Source organism: Falco peregrinus, chromosome 5, assembly GCF_023634155.1.
Source record: "Falco peregrinus isolate bFalPer1 chromosome 5, bFalPer1.pri, whole genome shotgun sequence".
Classification (NCBI taxonomy): Eukaryota; Metazoa; Chordata; class Aves; order Falconiformes; family Falconidae; genus Falco; species Falco peregrinus.
The window spans coordinates 11,914,970-11,922,814 of NC_073725.1; the positions used below are offsets into that span (position 1 = coordinate 11,914,970).

At 45.0% G+C, this 7,845-nt stretch overlaps 1 long non-coding RNA gene across 1 annotated transcript; it reads right to left on the bottom strand.

Annotated features, from left to right (window-relative positions):
• Positions 1-2,270: 2,270 nt before the first annotated feature.
• Positions 2,271-2,953, bottom strand: LOC114011395 (uncharacterized). The gene is made up of 2 exons (XR_003553264.2): positions 2,876-2,953; positions 2,271-2,499 (listed from the first exon to the last, which is right to left on the bottom strand). It is a non-coding gene; the product is annotated as an uncharacterized LOC114011395 (long non-coding RNA).
• Between the last annotated feature and the right edge of the window lie 4,892 nt (positions 2,954-7,845).

Sequence of the window (7,845 nt, forward strand, 5' to 3'; positions counted from 1 at the left end):
ACTTATTTTTTGCTTCATGCAGCAGAGTCCCTCAGGAGCCCCCAGGATGAGGAAAATAAAACATCACGGTATCTGTTGCTGCTCTCTCAGATACTCTCTCCCAGCATTGGACAGAGGCTGGCGTTTGAAGAACATTTCTTTCATTGGCAACATCTACTTCAGCATCTCCTGTGCCACACCATCTCCCTGTTTGTGTACGGCCCCATCTGTTTCTTCATCAATTTGTGGCTGGAGAAACCAAGTCAGCTTAAATATAACTAAGAAAAAATAAGGCAAACATTACCCTTAAGAGTGATGGACTCGTGGGTGCCTCTCACTGCATGGCTGGACAAGGCGCTGCTCCGTCATAACAAAGAGAGCTGCGCCAGGGCAGGAACAAGCAGTCAGAGAGAAGAAAGCGCTGCTTCAGCCCACTTTGCTATGGGGGAAAAAACGACCCATGGAATCATCCCTGGCTGCTTCAGTACATTTTCAGGCTGAGAAACTTCTTCCATATCCATTTAAGTTACCTTTTCAAACATAAAATAAGTAAGCCCTCTTCTCTAGAGTTCCTTTAGGAGCAAACCAGATTTGCTAGCACAAAAGCTTTCAGTGCAGTTTAGCTGATCCCTACCCATCTGGGAAGAGAGGACATCTACAGAAGAAGTAGTCAGGACCAAACACAGACTGGGCTGTGGGTCTGGTCAGTCTCTGGTTCTGCTATACACCTGGGTGTGAAGGAATTGAAGCCTGATCTGGGACATGAAACTAATAATATATTAAGGCATTTTCAGAGAGTGAAATTTTTCTTGCAGGCTCCAGGGTTAGCGTAGTCAAAATCAAATCATTGATCAGATTCAGCTCTAGCCCTGAAAATGGTGAGCATCTCCTGTTGTTCCCATGCTCCACGGGGCTGCAATTTCACCACAGAAAATGTCTGGCAGCAAAACAGGCTTGTAGTGCTGCTGGGGTCCCTTCCACGCTCTGCCCTCCTCTTCCCTCTAGCTGTGGCTGCTTAACTCTGCCCCTGCAGTGGGAAGAAATAATCAGGCTGGGTATAACCCAGGAATAACTCAGTAGGGATGCTAACAAATACTGTGTGGTAAAACCATAACCCAAAAGCACATCTGCTGTTTGCTTAGTGTAAATGAGAAGAATTATAAGCACGGACCAGACTGGTTCACTTTATCATTCGGGCCAAAATACCACAAACCAAGCTACTGAAGACACACCAAGCCACACTAGTATGTCCAGCATCTTCATGCCTAGATATTGCTTAATGCCCCAGATGATTTCTGAAGGAAGAAAGAAGATGCATACACAAATAATATCAACACACAAAACCAATGACCCGTACATTGCAAAGAAGGCCAATGCATTAGACCAAGTAGCTTTCTTGCTCCCATATTTCAAATGTTTCTAATCTAAGACATTATAAAAGATGAGAGTGCTTCACTACTGAAACAGCTGCCTTCAAAACTGCAGAAGAAAACTTTGTAAACACAAATCAAATTGTGTACACTGCAGGAATGTGTCAATCTGCATCACCAATGGAGAAGAATAAGACAGACAAACATGCTGTAGTGAGAGAATTGTCATCATCTTTGGGTTCTTTTATAAATAAAATAAATATAAAAAGACAAGTAATTTTCTCACCTAATTTTCCTGTAGAACTGATAATTAAGTGTTGTTGGCTGCATCACCAGCACACATTTGTGATAGTTGATCTAGTGTCTCTGCATATTTAGAAGCTAAAAATATTCTCTTTTGCTGACTAAAAATACCTGTTTCTTTCCTTCAAGTAATAAGTCAGCTTTTATTTTTTAAAACTTGCCATCAATGAAAAATCTTACATTTTTTTAAATCTTTCATGTATCTAGGACCTCACTGAAAAGCAATTACTGTGTATATTGTAAAATGAGTCTAAGTATATTAACAAAGTCATAAGATGCTACAGCATACATTTTTAAAACGTACATTACAAGAACACTGGCTCTGACACAGGGTCAAAGTTTGGAGGGACAGATCTCTGCTTAGGGTAGAAGTCCTTACCTCAGCTGTTGGCCCTATGTCACTCTGTGATGTTTTGCACATCCACTAATTTATCTTCTTACGTGAGAAGCGATGAAATATCATCACATATGAGAAAGTATTTGTGGCTTTCCTCACAAGTGTGTACAGCCTCTAAGTGTGGTTTATTCTTCACGCAGCAGCTCAGCAATACCATATTGCAGAGCCACCAAAGCTTCATGGCTGAGAGCTACACAAAAGGGAGATGAACAGATCAGATAAAAAAAATGGGAAGATTTAATTTAAGATGCCCAAGCTGGAGACAGACAGTCAGAGTGTTTGACCAAAAGCTTTTGCACATCCTCAGGAGTTAGGTGCAGTTACGCGAACTCCTCTGTTCTTGACTGTTCCTCTCTCAGTGGCCACAGCTCTGGCTCCCGAGGACAAATTCCTCACACTGTGGTGTTACAGCGTGTCTGGGACTCACCTCCAACCAGCCCAACTGCGAGTCTGTAATGAAAAACAATGTCTCTATGCAAATCAAGGGCCCTGACACCCATGCCGGGCATCCAGCACATTGTTTGTAGACACATCTTTCATTTAGTTTCACTGATTTTGGTAAAAAAAACCAAACACACACCCCCCCCCCCCCCAAGAGATGACATTAAAATAAATTGTGTTTAAACTGAAACCAAGTACTTGTACAGTTTTCCCCAGTATGAAACTTAAACCATTGAAAGTTCCCTGAGTACACAAGGCTTTGAAGAGTGTGTACTTACTACCCGTGACACTGCAAATTTCAGCACTAGCCCACAGTAGCTCCCATGCCATGTACACAGTAGTGCAGTGTTAGCAAAATTGCTGTCATTTACCGCAGTCACCATACCTGATGCTTACGCTGTGCTGTGGGGTGGTTTTTGCCAGCCTGAGTTGGCAAAAGACATTAGAAGAGACTCCCTCAAAACGGTCACGTGAAAATAGCCACAAAGGTATACAAATTACACCATGTGTGCAAGTTTTCTTGCTAAAGTAAATAATGAGGTAGGACCAAAGTCCTGATTTAACTCTTCTAACAGGATCAATGGTGCTTCTGCAAACTGTAGTGTCTGCATGCTGCACTGCAAATTGTGTACTAGCCCTTGTCACCACAATTTGCAACTTGAAAAATTAAATTGCTATTGATCCCACCTTATGTTAATATTCCTGCCCATAGGCAATGGTATTTTCAGTAATCCAGTAATGATATATATACATATATATATATATATATATATATATATATATATATATATATGCACACACACAGAGTTTTCATTTTGGCAATTAAACATCAGGGACTGTGAATTGAAGCCCACAGCTGCCTGCGAGGACAGAAAGCTGTTTTGCCAGCAGTGACCCGCGTGGGCCAAGCAAGGGAGCATCTTGCTGCCTGCCCAGCCTTTACCTACATTCTTGCCTGTTTGCCACTGAGCCTGAGTGTCAGTGTGTGCAAAGCCCTGGTAGCAACCTGATATTCACCTGTGCTACAACAAAAACTAGTATTTTCAGGACCAACAATGCCTTCTTATAAATTCCAGATAACATTTTAAAAGGCATTTCTAATGAAAGGCTTGTTATTTTCCCAAGCAGAGACAGGCAGCCCTGGCTTTCTCCTTTCTGCATCTTCCCTTTTTCCTCATCAGTGTTGTGTAACAACCCACAAGATACATGACATTTATCACAACAGTTCTCATCCATTCACCTGACAATAAGAAATGCCCAGTGGGTAGGCTGGAGGCCTGATATTTCCATTTGTATTTTTGAGTTTCATCATTTCTGTAACCCTTCGTTACCATTGGTATAGCCAAAAGTCAGTGCTTACCTCACACAACAGGCACATCCACATCAGTGAAACACATGATCTTCTCAACAGATTGAAAAGGAGCTTGGGTGTGCAGTCTCATTTGTGTGAAGAAGCACCTCCACCAGTATCTTCTGCTCAGCTGACGTTGCAACCAGTCACAGTTACTACCGGGGAAGGTTTGTCAGCCTCTCCTTCCTGTTGGAAGAAAGACATCAGTGTGGAGCAGTGATGAAACCTGCTGTTTCTTTGCCTATGGACAGCTAAGGCCCGGCCCTGCTTGCAGCAAAAACAGATTGAACTACTGCTTATGAAAACACATCCTGACTCCACTTTTAAACAAAGCTCTCTTCATACCTGGCATAATTTTATTGATCACAACATCACCCCATTGGTGTTTGCTCATTACCATCACACATTTTGAGGGACAGTGCATGCACACACCATGCTCAAATAAATCAGGGTAACTAGAATTTAATGAAACAGAGTGATTTAAGGCAGAATTAAAATGAAATGACAGAAGTTATGATGGGTTTGTGCCCCAACTTAGTGCCAGTGGAGCTGCTAGGATTATTACTCCTGCATTTATTTGCAGAATGAATAATTAAAAGAAAAGCAGGTTCTGTCTTGCTTAGACATGCCTGTAAATAATAAAATTTCATTAATCATGCAGGAAATTTGTTATATTTTGGTGTATTTGATTTTCCAGTACCAGGCTTAGTTTCTTGCTTCCCAGTCTCCATAGCCCTGCCATCACCACTAGTTGCAGGAGAGGCGGTTTCGCAGGCAGTGGCATTCCCCCGCAGAAGCTGTAACACCATGCTGCCCAGAGGCATGGTGTGTTGATTGAAGCATGGTCTCTATGTGTCATGTGTCAAGGATGATATGTCACCAAATCATCCTTGCATCTCTATGCAAGGTGTTGAGATAACACTATCAAATCATGGTCTCATGACTGTTTTTTAGTGTCTAATATAACAAATCATCATAAGCTCACTCCAGATTAACTTTGGTGGCAAGAATGTTTACTAATGCATATCAAAGCTGGGATCAGTGCAAGAAAAGGATTTCAAGTTTAAGTTTACAATGAAGCAGAGACATGGAGCTGACTTCCGCCTCTCCAGCACAAATTACAAGCGAGTTTACACTGTATTGGGCAAGGGCAGAGGACAATATTTGTGATACGTTATTAAGAAAACCTTCCCTTCCTTCTTTCTATGAAGGAACAACTTAATTTTGACTATATTGGTTTGCTACTTGCAGCTGTTAGATAAATTATGTTGTGAGCAAAATGTGAGCTCTGGCTTGTTGGTGGGCTGGTTACTACCTGTACTTACAACTCACGCTGGCTGACCTGACATCCAGTTGGACATCATCATGTTTTTTCACTCCTGTTTTTTTCATGTTCCACAACTGGACACGTCTTCACAGACCCTTTGAGATGGTCCACAATCATGCTCAGTGCTAGAGCAGTGGATGCAGCAGCATGATACTGTCCGTGCTTACAGAAATTTCCCACCCTTTCCCACCAGGTTCCCCCCATGCAGCTGGTGTTTCACATGGCCCCATGATGCATGAGCGAACAGCAAATTATATGATTTGAGGGCAGCATGCTGTTACTTTCAGTTTTAATGTTTTGTCATTGCTGCTTTGAATAGTTTTGTAAGCTTGCCGTACTAGAGTGCTTTTCTTTGTCAAATGGCAGCGTTTATTTTACCAAAGGGGTTGGGGGCAGATGATAGGTTAAAGGGTGATTCTCCCACTTTCAATCCCTGTTTCCTGGAGGGACTGAGATGCCTGCTTCTGTGTTGGTGCCTAACCTCTGCATGGGTCATTCCGGACCTGCTGGACATCACAACCTGCTGCACAGGGTCTTCAGCCCGTTCCTTGGCAGGCAGCAACACTGCAGGGTGTTTCATGGGGCTGAGGCATATGAGAGAAAAAGGACAGATACAATCCTCTTCCTCCCTCGTGCACCTTCTTCTGCAGCTGGGCAGTATCTGCTTTTGCATGGCTGCATGCTACAGCTGACCCAAAGCAGCTGGGACCCCCTTGCCCAGCAGTGTTTGGTGGCAGCGCTGCCATACAGCATGCCAGGCTGCGCATGGGTGAGCCAGTGCCTGAGCCTCACACACGCCTGTAAGAAAGTGAGCATTAGTGCCTCACTTCAGCCTCAGCCCGGATATGTGTTTGTGCATATGTGTGTTTTCACAGCCTTGCAAACGAACACGAAGTCTGGTTCTTTCAAGCACTGACAGTCTCACAAGAAAGTGGTAGACTTGGGACATCACCGCTGCAGCTCCAGTCTGACTACTGGCCTGGAAATCCCCTGCTCCTTTGCATCTCTACATCCAGCTGATCTCAGCAGGCACCTCCTGCTCTCCTCTTCGGTCCTGCCCGCTGCAGCAAGGCTAGGAAAACACGTGTAAACCGGACTGCTGGGAGTTACGGCCATCCGAGGCACACAGGGGGTTGTAAGTGTTACCGCCCCTGCCTGCCTGCCCCCATCCCAGAACCAGGCAGCAGAACGTTGGCTTGTTACCTCACTGGCTCCCAGGTTACAGCCACCAAGGGCAGAGAAAAGCCGCTTGCAGAAGGGGGTCGGACTGTGAACTGTGGCTGCAGGTGCTGGTCTCGACCTAGCGCTGCTGTGGCCAAGGAGCCACCCCGAGCAGCGGAGTGGGGCGGCAGCAGCCTGTGTGACCTTGCACATGGCTGTGGGCAGCTTTCCAAGTGCCTGCCTCTCAGCCCAGTGTCAGAGCTGGGTTTGCAGCAAGTTTCAAGCAAGTGTAGCAAAGACTGAAGGTCCTGGCTAGCAGTGCAAGCACAGATTGCTCTGAGCCATCACCCAGCCTGGCCAGGCTTCCTTGCCTGTTGCTGAATAACGTGGAGTTACCCCTGCTGCAGACCCGCGCCTTGGTGTCCCCATCTGCAACACAGAGCCCACAAGACTTCCCTTCCCTCTTGAGGCATTGCAAAACTTTTGGACCCCAAGCTCAAGCCGGCCTTACTGGTGTTCAGCCAATGATGCTGAAGGCAAAACTCCCCAGGACCTGGGGGAAGGAGAGAGGCAAAGAAAAACTCTTCATGTGGACCCACAAAAGAGCACCACAGATGAAGGCATAAATGAAAAAGATCTTCATTTTGGAAAGGGTGAGTGCACTGAGGCCATCGTAAGACAAAGCAAAATAACCCAGCTGTGACTGGCACTCTGGCAGCCACGACTTCCCCACTTGCAGCAAAGCATTGCTCACTGAGAGATGCTGGTTGCTAAACGGCCTTGGAAGAATTCACAAAACTTTTGAGCTGATACAGAACTGCCTTCGCTGCCAGCCAGCCCGCCCCACAGGACAGCCGATGTCCCAGGAGCGCAGGTGCTGGGTGCCTCCGCACTGCAGCAAGGGGAGGGCAGTGCAGAGCCCTGGGCTGTGGGAATCTCCACGATTAGAAATGACTGCTTGTCCAAAGTACTACAGTTACCACTTCAGGTGCTCCTCTCTGATAGACCGTGGTTTCTTCCATCACCTGAGCAAGCCAAGCGCAGAGAGCATCAGAGGCTGCATAATGTTTTTATCTATTAATCGTTCTTTGCAGCATTCCTGGGTAAGTCAGAGAGAGCAACTAATCTTTTGATTTCCAACACAACAGCAGCTTGTTGGGCAAGACTGCCCAAATCAGAAGAGTACAAAACTTTAGCTTCAACACCCTGCTTTAATTTCCTTCAGCAATTTATCACCTCTTTGCAGCTCACACATACAGAACAACGAGGAAAATTTCTTAACACCCCTTTGGCAAGCCACATGGAAGCAACTGCCACAGTATTTTTTTATTATTGTTTGCAGGGCCTACGGCAAAGCAGACTTAAAAAAAATGAGCACCCAAAACCAAATTAAACTAGGAAAAAGAAATAAAGAATTAAGTACCTACCTTCCACAGGCAAGACACATGCAAAGAGCGTGAGAATCCACATGAAGGGCAACATAATTTTTCTTCCAAACAGAATTATCCTGGAAAAC